Source organism: Euleptes europaea, chromosome 3, assembly GCF_029931775.1.
Source record: "Euleptes europaea isolate rEulEur1 chromosome 3, rEulEur1.hap1, whole genome shotgun sequence".
NCBI lineage: Eukaryota > Metazoa > Chordata > Lepidosauria > Squamata > Sphaerodactylidae > Euleptes > Euleptes europaea.
In genome coordinates this window covers 104,963,458-104,977,428 of record NC_079314.1, presented here as the reverse complement: position 1 = coordinate 104,977,428, position 13,971 = coordinate 104,963,458, and the positions used below count along the sequence as shown (strand labels likewise).

General features: G+C 44.4%; 1 protein-coding gene and 1 non-coding gene across 2 annotated transcripts in view; both read left to right on the top strand.

Annotated features, from left to right (window-relative positions):
- LOC130474311 (sodium- and chloride-dependent GABA transporter 2-like) overlaps positions 1-13,971 on the top strand; it is a 70,178-nt gene that overhangs the window by 21,601 nt on the left and 34,606 nt on the right. The gene's annotated exons all lie outside the window — the stretch shown is intronic.
- On the top strand, positions 4,300-4,371 carry TRNAA-UGC (transfer RNA alanine (anticodon UGC)). Its single transcript has one exon. It is a non-coding gene; the product is annotated as a tRNA-Ala (tRNA).

The window sequence follows — 13,971 nt, the reverse complement described above, 5'->3', positions numbered from 1 at the left end:
CAGCTTTATTCCCAGTTTTAATATTCAGCTTTAATTAAACCCGAAAGAAGTCGAAAAGGCCTTTTTCAGGTTTATTTTTGGTTTGGGTTTATCGATATGCACAACCCTAGTCACAGGTCATTTATGCTTGGTAATTAGCAGCGAGTTCCAGGCTGAAGTGCCCCGCATATTTTTTTTATTTCTTCACGCTGAACCGTCATTTCAGACTTCACTGCAAAGCTGCCGCATACCTGCTTCACATTTTTTAAGAGCCCCTTTAACGCGACCGTTTGTATTTGCTCCGCCCCTGCATCAAAGCATTCACTCAAGGAAGCATGCAGAATCCTAACCCAGGCTTAGCTATGCAAACGACCATTGCTAATGGCTATTCAAACGAAGGAAGGAAGGAGCAGGTGAGTGTGGGGGGTGGAATTTGTTTGACTTTCTCCTCTTGCATCAGGACCGTGAATAGTCATTTTAAAGGTTGGATTTAAAAAATCTGCATTGAGCGAGGAGCAGAATCGACCCTGCATAAATGGCCTCTAGCACCTTTTGAAAGGGTTGCTTCTGTATGTGTTTTTATGCTGCTGTCAGGCCAGCTGTTGTGTGGATCTTATGCAGCACGGTTGAACATTGTTCTGTAGCTGACGCCAAACCAATCTGTGTAAAGGTGTCTCTGCAGATGTACTCTTATGCTACCTGGATACAAAGCAGCAGCAAATGCTTTCAGTGCATCTGCAGTAAGATTACTGCTTGGTGACTTTGAAACCTGTCGTATCCTTTTTTTCTCCTACTGCTGGGGTCTGGGTATGTATGGGGCTGTGCATGTATGGAGTATATGCTGGGGTATATGTATGTATGTTGTTTTGCTGCTTGGGTAGGAAGCTTGTTGGGTGACCTTGGGCCATTCACACACTCTCAGCCCTGACCCTGGTTAGTATTTGGACGGGAGACCTCCAAGGAGTACCAGGGTTGCGACACGGAGGATACCAATGGCAAACCACCTCTGAGTGTCTCTTGCCTTGAAAACCCTACAGGGATCACCATAAGTCAGCTTTGACTTGAAGGCAAACAAACAAACAAACAATAAGCTGAACCAAGGCTTGGGTTCTGGTTTGGAAATGTGTTGGGACGAGTCTGCTTTAGGCACATCAGAATCTTCTCTGTAGGCACATGTGGACCTTGACGTGTTAAACACAATCCCGTGGAAGCTGTTTCGTGACTATGAGCTGGTCTTAAATTAACCCACCGCTGGAATGCTTTGCAGTTGGTTCTGTCCAGCCAAAGGAGTCTCTGTGGTCACATAACATTTCAGCATATGACAGCAGATGGGGGGAAAAAAGCCCACAATGGATTTCTTCCAAACCTGTAATTGCTGGTTGTGTACACCAATCCCCATTTACAGGATTTGGCTTCTGGCAGGCTGCCACCCAGTGCTCAAAAAATGTCACTTTCAGTGGTATGCCAGATCTTGCGCTCAGTGAGTAAGGAGTAGCTACCCACCTTGGCCTGCAGATTATCTGCACCTAATTCTGCCTGCGAGGTCTAGCCCCTGGTGGTGTAAAGTCTTGCTTCCTGGGACTGGGAAAGAAGTGACTGTCAAGGGAGAGATGCCTACGGGCACCTCAACCTGCAGATTGCCAGTTATTCTAATTTTTATCTTAGTGGGTTTTTTTCAATTTTTTTATTTTTTTTAATTTTTTGTGGTGTAGTAGTTAACCAAAGACCAGTTGCTGCTCTGGAGCCCTTTTTGTTGATGCATTTATTAAAATAAAGTTTTGAAGTCTGAATGATATCATAAAAGGACTGCAGGCTAGTTTGAGGTTTGTAGTAATACATGTAGAAGTAATGGATTGATTGATTTATTCCTTTATTTCAGACATTTATATGCCACCTTTCCATCTAAATATGGTCCCCAAGGTGGTGAACATCAAACATTAAAACATTTAAACATTAAAATATTTGAAACAGATAGATAGATAGATAGATAGATAGATAGATAGATAGATAGATAGATAGATAGAGAGAGAGAGAGAGAGAGAGAGAGAGAGAGAGAGAGAGAGATTTAACAATACAATAAGAATATACAGATACTTTCAGAGGCTAGCTGTGTTGGTATGCAGTAGAATAATTAGATTCAAATCCAGTAGCACCTTTGAGGCCAACAAGAGTTTCAGAGTAAAGCTTTATATGCTGAAAACCTTGCGGGTCTCTAAGGTGCTACGGGTCTTGAATCCAACAATAAAAACATATGAAAATACAAACCAACACAAACAACCAGGGAGGTACACAATGAAACAAACAAGAAAAAAGCCCTGGAAATCCTGATGTATTTGGATTTTGAGTGATTATACCAGATTACAGGAGAGCATTTACCTTGTTGTGTTATAATGCACTCCCCTCAGCTATTCTGGAGAGTAGGTACAAAAGGATTCCTCCTGAGGATTGTGAATGTTTACGTAAAGAGGGGCATGCTGAATCTTTAGAACATGTTGTTTTTGACTGTAAAATCTATAAACATATTCGGGAGGCTTTGATTGTTCCTATAATGCAGGCCTTGCCAGGGAAGAACAGAATGTTTTACCTTTATACTATGTTATCAGATAGGAATCAGGAGTTGACTTTTAAGGTGGCAAAATTTGGCTGGCTGGTCTTAAAGATCAGGAAATCATGGGCTACACTGGTACAGGAAGGATCATAAGCAGTTATTATTATATATCTTCGTTTACCCATTTGGTGAGTAAACAAATGATTATCAATAGTGGTGGCGAATGATTATCAATCATATGGAGTCTGATTGATGATATGATATGTATATTTATAGCCTATGGTATACTTTTAATTCTATTTATATAACAGCATTCTGGTCTAGGACTGTAGTAAATATTTACTTACTTACTTGAGTGATTATATTTTTGTGTTAGATGGCTTATGACTTTATAATTTGCAAGCTGTTTTGAGTCCTGAGTTCCAGGAGAAAAGCAGCATAAATAATCTAAATAAATTAAATGTGCATAACCATAGGCTGATCTTTCAGCCCACATGAGCAGATCTCTTTTTCTGGGTGCCTCCTATGCACCAAGGAGGCTACAACATGGCCGTCTCCATTTCTGTCTTGGCTAGACCACCTCCTCCGCTAATTTCCAATTCACACAATATGCTGCTGTCATGTGAATCACGCTCATTAGTGTGTCTTTAATACACCCCCCCCCCCTAGCCGTTCACAGCTGATCTTTGTGTTTGGAGCAGAAAACAGATGGAAGCGAAAAGTAAAAAAAAAACAACGCCTTTTCTTGATGAGATGCAAACCCACAATGTGGCTGCTAGACCTGACAGAAGCAAAGTACTCTGGCTACAGCATGGCAAAAGATTCACTAGCATTCCTTTATTGCAAACGAAAGGAGAGTCTAGTGCAAGCACCCCTGTAGGGAAGAGATGGAGAAGTCAGTAATCAGCACGTTTCTACCCTGCAAAAATAATGAAAGGAAGAGACGGGCATTCTGTGACTATAAGAAGAAGAACAGAGGCATCGGGGACATGGGAAATGAGACCAGACATGTTGATGAATGACTGATGTCCCAGAAAGCTTGTGCGTTATGAAGCATATGCTGCTCGAAAGCCGAAGTGGTGGAGGCAGCGGAGGAACTCCAAACAGAAGGATCTAAAAATGGGGAAAAAAATGTGATAGCTTGAAAGGAGGAAGAACATTTCATAGGGATAGCGTTTGTATTTTGCCTACAGATAACTGGCAATGAGGCAATGGATAAACGCTGGCTTCACCAGAGGCACAGTGACTAATTAGCTGATATTTAGTGCTTGTAATGGTAATTTCACCGGTTCCAGGCTCTCGCTACAGCCGGAAGAGAAGCACTTCTGAGATGGTGCTGGGCAGGCCCAGGCTGCCTATTTAGAGCAATTGCTCAAAGGAGATATCTTGTTCAGGGATGCCTGCTTTGTTTTAGGCACTGGGCAAAAATGTTCTTTTCCCTACCCTTGCTTCTTTTGTTGGTTGTTTTACTGTCCGAGTTGATTACCATCTTATGGCTGATTTTAATGTTTTTAGATAGTTGTCTTATTTCCTATGTGTTTACTGTTTCTGTTTGCCTTCGGGTAGTACTCATTCTGCCACTTCTATTGTTTCAAATTTTTGATATGGAAGCTGATGCGGGAGTCTCTGTTGGCTAAGTTTGCAGAGTATAAAACAATTAAATAGTCTAAGATCTCCTACAGTGGTCAACCAGTTACTCTCTTTTGTTTGTTTGTTTGTTTGTTTGTTTGGAGTTTCTGTGTGGCGGGGCATAGGCTTGCCAGCTCTAGGGAGGGGCTGTGGCTCAGTGGTAGAGCATCTGCTTTGCATGCAGAAGGTCCCAGGTTCAATCCCTGGCATCTCCAGTTAAAAGGATTAGGCCAGGGGTAGGCAAACTCATTAGTCAAAAGAGCCAAGTATCAACAGTACAATGATTGAGATTTCTTTTGAGAGCCAAATTTCTTAAACTTAAACTATATAGGTAGGTACACTGTTTATTAACTTAATAAACTTTAATTAAAGTCTTAAGTCTTAATTAAACTATAGGTACACTGAATAAAACTTGATATCATACTTAATAGTGATCTTATTTATTGATAAAAATTAAATTGTAAGTCCCTGCCATTTCCCCCTCCCTGTCTGGAGTCCTCAGCCATAAAAGCCTATTGGTAGATCTGGCCTCCGACTGAGTCCCATTGGGAGGCCAGGTCTACTGCCAAGAAAGCCAATGGGTAGACCTGGCCTCCCAATGGGACTCAGCCGGAGGCCAGGTCTACCAATGGCTTTTATGGCAGTAGACCAGGCCTCCAGACGAGGACCAGACGGGGAGGGGGAAATGGCAGGGACCATAGAAGCCAATTGGTAGACCTGGCCTCTGAAGGGGGACTTTTCCCCTCCTCGGAGTCCAGGTCTACCGCCAAGAAAGCCAGTCGGTAGACATGGCCTCCCAATGGGACTCAGCCGGAGGCCAGGTCTACCAAAGGAAGCCCGCCCTGCCCAACAGCTGATAGGCGGGAGGGGGGGGCAGGAACCGCCGAGCCGCCTGCCCAGCAATCGCGCGGCTAGAGGGGAGGGGAGGCTCCCAACCATTGAGGGCAAGGGAAAGGGGGACCTGGCCATTCTCCACAGCGGGGGGGGGGGGAAGAGACAGCGCGCTCGCTCGCCTGCTCTCTCTCTCTCTCTCTCTCTCTCAGGCGCACCGGCTCCGCAACCCGGCTGCCGGCGCAAGCGGGTGTGACAGCAGGGGCTCCGAACCAAGTTCGGAGAGCCGCACTCAATGGGCCAAAGAGCCACATGCGGCTCGGGAGCCGCAGTTTCCAGACCCCTGGATTAGGCAAGTAGGTGATGTGAAAGACCCCTGCCTGAGACCCTGGAGAGCCGCTGCTGGTCAGAGTAGACAATACTGACTTTGATGGACCAAGGGTCTGATTCAGTATAAGGCAGCTTCATGTGTTCATGTGTTTAGGCTGGGAAATTCCTGGAGATTTGGGGTGTGTGGATCCTGGGGAAGGCGGAGTTTGCAGAGGGGAGCGACCTCAGTGGGGTATAAAGCCATAGAGTCCATTTTCCAAAGCAGCCATTTTCTCCAGGAGAACTGATCTCTTTTGACTGGAGATCCATTGTAATTCCAGGATATCTGTAGGTCCTACCGGCAAGTTTGGAACTCTTTTCTTTTTGCGTTGCAACCTGCTGGAGGTATCTTTCCCAGTCCTCAGCCTATCTGACATGTTCCTTTTTTGCTGATTCCAGATTAAGAAACAAAGCTTTGCTTCTGTTTGTAACTGTTCTACTATTCTGCTAGAAGTACCCAAAGTCGCACGTAGCATAGACACAAAATAATGGCATGGCTCCAAACATTTTCCAAGTAGTTTTTTCCTGCTTAAGAAGCCTCCTTCCAGTTTAAGTGGCCCTTCCTCCAACCAAAAAGCCACTTAAGTTGGAGGAAGGCATCAAAATTGAGCCAAATGGAAAGGTGGGATATAAATATTTTAATAAATGAGTTTGCTCAGTGGACTGATAGGATAGGGGTAGAGGATTCAGCCCAATCGTTAATACAATTAAAAACTTCAATCTCCTCATTTACAAGTAAAAAGGACCAGAGTGATAGGGTGGGACCCTCTTAATTCTGAGCACAAGGAACTTGAAGAGGTAGATTTCCCCCCACCTTCACCTATGGTTGCCAACCTCCAGGTGGTGCCTTCAGATCTCTTAGAATTATAACTGATCTCCAGACTACAGAGATCAGATCTCATAGAGGAAATGGCAGCTTCAGAGGGTGGTTTTACCATCGAGTTTCAGGCAATTCCTAGAGAGGTGTGATGTTACTTCTGGGTTTTTCCTGGAAGTGACATCACACCGTCACTGACAGCCATCTTTTTGTCCCCTCCAGTCTTCTGCTAGTTGCCAGGCTAAGCTTGGGAACTCTATCACAGTCTTATATTGGCAATTCACAAGGTTGTGTGTGTGTTTGTAAGTCCCAGTGCCAACTGATGTTTTTCCGGGAATTTTTCATGTTGATGTAGGGATTCAATCAACATGTGTTTGAGTTCAACCCAGAACAATGGGGGCGGGACGGAATCAGGACAGACCCCAGTGACGAGACCAATTCACCATGTCAGCATCCTCTGAAAATGCCAGTTTCAGTTGACTTTGGTATTGTTTTCTGAATTATCCCTTTATTGTCTGTACGAAATCGAAACACCTTCAAGAGGATTCCAATAAGCGTTGGGTTTAATGACCTAAAAAGCCCACACGTCGCTTGTTGGAAATTTTGCTTCATCCATGTTTCCTCTAATTCACCAACATCAAACTTTTTGGGGGGGGGGGTTTGGCCTTTTGCTTTCCTGCGCTTTTGTCTGCTGTGCTGCTTCTATTGAAATGCATCTAAATGCACCTTTTGTGTAAACCCTCTTGGGTAAATAAGTGCTGTGTCCAGCATAATGCGTAAATAGGAGCCATTCCGCACATATTGGGACTAATTAAGATAAATGCTGAGAGTGCATTCAGCAGCGACTTGACTTAAAAATAACATTAGCTTGGTGTGTGAGGAAATGGCACATGCTGAGCTGCTGGTGTGTGAGGAAATGGCACATGATGAAAGTGTTCTCTTGAAACTCTGGAAGGCCAATAGATCAAAGAAGGATTAAGGTAGTACAAGAAAACGCTCTGGTCTCAGGGCAGATCCCAGGGTTGCCAGCTCTATCTTGGGAAATTCCTGAAGATTTGGGGGGGGAGCTTGGGGAGGGGTTGAAGCTCAGTAGGGATGTGGTGCCATCGCCTCCACCTGCTGATAGGGTTCCCCGCTCTGGGTTGGGAAACACCTGGAGATTTGGGGAGTGGATCCTGGGGAGGGAGGACACCTCCGTGGTGCATACTGCCATAGAGTCCGCCCTCCACAGCAGCCATTTTCTCCAGGGGAATGGATCTTGGTCGTCTGGAAATCAACTGTAATAGCAGGAGATCTCCAGGTGTCCCTTGGAGGTTGGCAACCCTACCTGCTGATGCTGCCCTTTTCTCCAGGGGAATTGATCTCTATGGTGTGGAGATCAGTTATAATTCACCTGGAGGTTTGCAACCCTAGCAGGTCTCTGTGTGCTTATGTTATGATCCTTGCAGGCTGCTTGCATTGGGGTAAAGTAGGGTTGCCAGGTCCCTCTTTGCCACTGGCGGGAGGTTTCGGGGTGGAGCCTGAGGAGGACGGGGTTTGGGGAGGGGAGGGATTTCAATGCCATAGAGTCCAATTGCCAAAGCGGCCATTTTCTCCGGGGGAACTGATCTCTATCAGCTGGAGATCAGTTGTAATAGCGGGAGATCTCCAGCTAGTACCTGGAGGTTCAGTCAACAAAATAATCACTTGAGCTGCTTATAATAAAGTTAATCAAGCATATGCAGCCACAATGGCTTATGTTTTTCAAAAAAAGAAGAAAGAATGACTCTATTCACATTTGCATCCTTGAGTGTTGCACCATAAAGTGTGATTGCAACCCGAATTATATTGTATAATAACACATAATTTTCACATTTGTTTCAATGCGGTATGAAGGTACAACAAAATAAAATAACGTCGAGACAGGATTCCGGTACAATTTCCTGTTTCAAAATAAATTTCTTCAGTGATTGAAGAGTGTGAAATAGGTGGTGTGAGAGCATCATAGGATAAAAAGTACCTTGCTTTTCCAGACACACTGGCCTTTTATGCATGGGTTGTTTCCGTGGCGATCGCCCCCCCCAACTACTTTGGGGCTTTATATTCATTATGCACGTCTTTCCTGACCTTTAGAAGTCACTTCGCTCTTTCACCGTGTTTTCCAGATGCCGCTAGAAACAGCATCCAGAAAACACGTGGAAAACATGGGGAGAGAGTGAAGTGACGTCTAAAGGTTGGAAAAGGTGTGCATAATGAAAACGATGCCCCGAAGTACTTGAGGGGTGATCGCCACCGAAACAACCTATGCATAAATGGCCACTGTCTACATTTTCAATTTGCTTTAGCTTTAGGCTGGAGACAGACCATGGTTTTTTAGTTGACTGAAGGCGGTATGACAGTGCCAGCGTTATCTATGGAGTAGACGTTGTCTTTCTATCCCATTAGAGCAGGAGCTGCATGCATGCAGAAAATGCAAACTTGTGTCAATAATATTATGGAGAAGGAAGCACAATTTTTGTCCCTTCAAACGGGTGTCACAGATGGAGGAACTTGGCAAAGGCATGTGAAACGTACCCAAACAAAATCATGTTTGTTATAGAACAACATGAGGCAGAGAACATTGTTTCTGATCTCAGTAGGCTTTCTAGTAATAAAGTCAGTGTGAACGCTGCTTTAGAGTGGGGAAGAAAGGTTCACATTTAAGCCAAACATCTGCTATTGTAGCATTGAACCTACATGGCCACAGAGCTGGATCTGGGCCAGACACTTAAGCTGGAGCAAACGTTCTGGATTTTTCAGGCACCCAATTCCCTCTTCACCAGGGGCAGTCTTTATTTCTGGTGCCTGGCTGTGGCAAACCCCTACCCTTATTTTGTGCTTTTTGTTGTTGTTTAGAAAACCCTTGTTTAAATTTTGCTAGCGTGAGTCGCTAAGGTTGTTCAGCTCCCTCCCCGTGGATTTCAGAATTATGCAATGCCATCCTAAGCAGTATTTTTTTTCTATTCCACTAGCTTTTACTCTGGTACATTTCTTTGCAGCCTAAGAGTTTGAATGGATGCACCGTGTCTGCAGCATATACACACATCAATGGATAGGGTTGCCAACTGCCAGGTAGTGCTTGAGATCTCCTGCTATTACAACTGATCTCCAGCTTGTAGAGATCAGTTCACCTGGAGAAAATGGCCACTTTGGCAATTGTCTGTATAAAAAATGCCACAGACATAAATTAATTGTGAGCTACAATTGTCATAGTCTTAAATGTATCAAAACCAGTTTGCCTTATAGTCAGTTTTTATGACTCAAAGAGAAATGGCTTCAAACGGGTTGACTTTAGGGTTGCCAACCTCCAGGTACTAGCTGGAGATCTCCCACTATTACAACTGATCTCCAGGCGATAGAAATCAGTTCCCCTGGAGAAAATGGCTGCTTTGGCAATTGGACTCTATGGCATTGAAGTCCCTCCCCTCCCCAAACCCCACCCTCCTCAGGCTCCGCCCCCCAAATTTCCAGGTATTTCCCAACCTGGAGCTGGCAACCCTAGTGAGAAGTTTTAGGGGAGGGAAACACTGAGAAGTCTTTTAAAAAATGGGAAACACACAAGCAAAAATCATCTGAAGAAAACTAGTGCCATTCTAGTAAAGCATTTTCTTAATGATAACAGACTTCACATTTTGGGTTATACAAAAAGTTGTTCCCAATTATGCGTTTTTATTTTTTTAACATCTGCATAATACAAAACATGTGGCCTAAGGGGATGAATTAAAATCTTGAACTATCATAGCTGATTTAGATTTCACATGTACTCTGGTTCTTTTCTGCTCCTATATGTATGTGGAAACTGAGCTAGCTAGTAACTAACTTGTTTGTACGAGGAAATCTAACCTCTTTGTTTTACAAGTAACATTTCCATGTGTGTGGTCTCAGTAAGTTTGCTGTGTGAGTTTAGCTCATTTTTTTTCTTGAACTTGTAGGGCGAAAACGCATCAGAGGTTTTGCCTTGGATTTGCCGCTCTCTAGATGCACATTTCCCTCATCTGAATTCTCAAAACTCTGCATGGGGGCTTATTTTTGAGTTTTGAGAATTTGGCTGGGGAAAATGTGCATTTAGAGAGCAGCAAATCCAAGGCAAAACCTCCCATGTGTTTTCACCCATAGTCTAAAGGGGCTAGAGAGATTACTGTTGTTCTTCAGTAAGGGAAGCTCCAGTTCCTCTAGTCTTCTGAAGCGGTTTTCCATGTTTTATTTGTACATATTCAGGCTGTAGTAGAAGTGACTGTAAATTCTATAGATACGTTTTTAAAAAATTGTGTTCAAATTGGGAGTTAGGACTTTTGCTCCTTTGTGTGTGTTTGTGTGTTTTTTGAAGAAGAGTTGGTTTTTATATGCCAACTTTCTCTACCACTTAAGGGAGACTCAAACCGGCTTACACTGCTCCAAACCACCGCTCTTTACCACTACACCACACTGGCTCTCTTTTACTGTCACTTTTATTATTTTGAGACTTTTTCTGAAGGTTTGTTGCATTTTTATTGATTCCCCTGACACTTATTAAACGTTTTGAGAACCGTATCCAGTGTTTCATATTAAATATTTTCTGTTGACATTTTTGTTCCACCTGGGCCATGTTTTTCCTTGTTTGGTCTTTCGACACCTTCTCTAATGGAGAGTAAACCAACAGGACACATAACAGGGAGAGACCTGAGCTCTCAGCAATATTTAATAGTGGTGGGGAAAGGAAACTCAGGTAGTGGGCGATCCCTAGAAGCCTTGTGTGTGTTTGGAAGTTGTGGTTTGGAATTATAGTAGCTCCTATTCCCCATGGAATAAAACAGACAAGTCAATAGGAAGGTGACTGGCCATGATTTGACGGGGGCTAGTATCATAGGAGGACTGGATCAAGAAGTGATGAACAAAGCATAAGAACATAAGAAAGGCCATGGTGGATCAGACCAAGGTCCATCAATAGGGTTTGCCAGGTCCCTCTTTGCCACCAGTGGGAAGTTTTTGGGGTGGAGCCTGAGGAGGGCGGGGTTTGGGGAGGGGAGGGACTTTGATGCCATAGAGTCCAATCGCCAAAACAGCCATTTTCTCCAGGGGAACTGATTCCTATTTCCTGGAGATCAGTTGTAATAGTGGGAGATCTCCAGTTACCACCTGGAGGTTGGCAACCCTAGGCTGAAGCCAAAAGCAGTGGAACTATGATGAACCAGCGCAGCAAATGCTGGGGTAGGCTACAGTATAAAGAAAGTGCATGTGATCTCTATCGCCTGGAGAGCAGTTGTAATAGCAGGAGATCTCCAGCTAGTACCTGGAGGTTGGCAACCCTATCCATCAAGTCCAACAGTCTGTTCACACAGTGGTCAACCAGGTGCCTCTAGGAAGCCCACAAACAAGTCAACTGCAGCAGCACCATCCTGCCTGTGTTCCACAACACCTCATATATTCAGCATGCTCCTCTGATCCTGGAGAGAATAGATATGCATCATGACTAGTATTCATTTTGACTTGTAGCTGTGAATACCCCTCTCCTCCATAAACATGTCCACTTCCCTCTCAAAGCAAGAAATGGGTATATTGTGAGTGTTTATAGGCATATCCATGCTACAAACATACATAGGCATAAAAAGGACATAACTTTGTCCAGGAAACCTGGGCTTAGTTCTCACTCAGATGGTTAAACCTGTAGGCCTTAATCAAAGTTATGAAGTGGTGTTGTGTCGAATGTTCAGACTGCGGCCATATGAAGGCTCATAGGACTGAATTCTTTTCTATATGCGGCTCAATTTCATCTGATGGGGTTGCCAACCTCCATGTGGGGCCTGGAAATCTCCCAGCATTGCAGCTGATCACCAGACAATAGAGATCAGCTTCCCTTAGGGTTGCCAGCCCCAGGTGGGGAAATACCTGGAGATTTTAGGGGTGGAGCCTGAGGAGGGCGGGGTTTGGGGAGGGACTTCAATTCCATAGCGTACAATAGCCAAAGCACCCATTTTCTCCAAGTGATCTGATCTCTGTTGGCTGGAGATCAGTTGTAATAGCGGGAGATCTCCAGCTACTACCTGGGGGTTAGTAATCAAAGTTAGGCTACTTGTATATCAGGAAGTAGGAACTCAAAGCAATACAAGTACAAAAATCAAGCACAAAGTTGCATTACAACATATATTCACAAGTCAAGCCCACAGGGCTTTGAGTTCCTACTACCTGGGGGTTGGCAACCCTACAAAGCAGCCATTTTCTTCAGGGGAACTGATCTCTGTTGCTTGGAAATCAGTAGTATTAGCAGGAGATCTCCAGCCACCACCTGGAGGTTGGCAACCCTAGCTCCACTGGAGAAAATGGCTGCTTTGGGGGTGACCTCTATGGCATTATACACTGAGGTCTCTCCCTTCCACAAACCTTTCCCAAGGTCCACCTCCAAATCTCCACGAATTTTTGAACCCAGAGTTGGCAACTCTAATTGAATGGCAGATGTTGGAGTGAAGAATTCTAGCCTTGCATTTCCCCCCAACATGCCAGCTTTCTAGCGGAGGAACTGATGGCAGTTTTGGAGGGTGTACTTTATGGCATTATACCTCACTGAGGCCCCGTCCCTTCCCTTCCCAAACCCTGCTCTCCCAAGTCTCTACCCTCCAAATCTCCAGGAATTTCCCAACCCAGACTTGTCAATCCTACCATCAGCTGCCGGTGGTCAGAGGGGACCTGGCAATCTTAGTCACACCAACCCTGTAAGGTAGCTGTTCTGATTCCTGTGTTGCAGGCAGTTGGCTGAGAGAAGAGACTGGCTTGCCTAATGGCACCTAGAGAGTTCATGGCAGATGGATGATTCAAACTATGGATCTGGATCTTTGGCACGACACTGCACAGCTGAGCATAAAAACAAGATGGGGGGGGGGAGGCTTTATTCCACTAGGTGAAAGGGTCAATGAATCCTAACTCGAAGTCTCTGTGGGGAGAGAGTTGTGGCTAAGAAGGGATTTAAATTGCACACTGTTTCTAGGTTACAGACTAAATCCAAATAAGTATAAGAGCTGGTTGTTATTGTGTGGGGATGGAGTGGGGGTAGAGAGAGGAAAATGCAGGGGTCGAATTGCTCGGGTTCTTCCTTACCATGCCCTGATTTTTCTGTCCGAGAAAGGCATCCATGTGTGTTATCATACAATACAAGCAACAGCAATCCTGCTGTGGGTTAACTAGCTAACTGGAGAGAAGCTGTGGAGAGTCAAATCCTGGAGCTGGTATGGATCTTGGATCTGAAAAGGACAGCAATTCATTTTCTGTTAGCATCTACATGCTAGCATTTACTGTTCAGATACCGATTGGCTCGCTCCGGCTTCTTCATATAACATTTGGCATGAACATGAGCCTGACAGGTGTAAGTCTGACAAATGGCATGGTTTGGATAAGCTGTAGCCATCACTAGTGAAAATAAAACCCACTGTTCAGCCTTTATTAATATTTCAGCTTGTACCTATGGCAAGGAAAAACAGGATGCTCTTTAGACAATGGCGTTAACTACTGATTTTATGCGTCAATCAATTGCTTTTAAAACATGGATTTTTGGTAAGTCTGAGTACTGAGGAAGAGGGAACCAGTGTTGCATCTATACTTTGTTGGATATTTCACTCTTCTGCTGCAGCAATAATTTGCTACTGGATTGTCCTGTCCGCACCAGAAAAAACCAGTTGCGGTTGACGACTATAGCACAACAATAGTGCAGTGTCCAACAATGTGTGGATGCATCCCAGTATAACTGCAAGGGTGCTTTGTAGCCCATCAATGCCTGCTTGAAGAGGTGGGACTATGTAGCAGACAAACATAG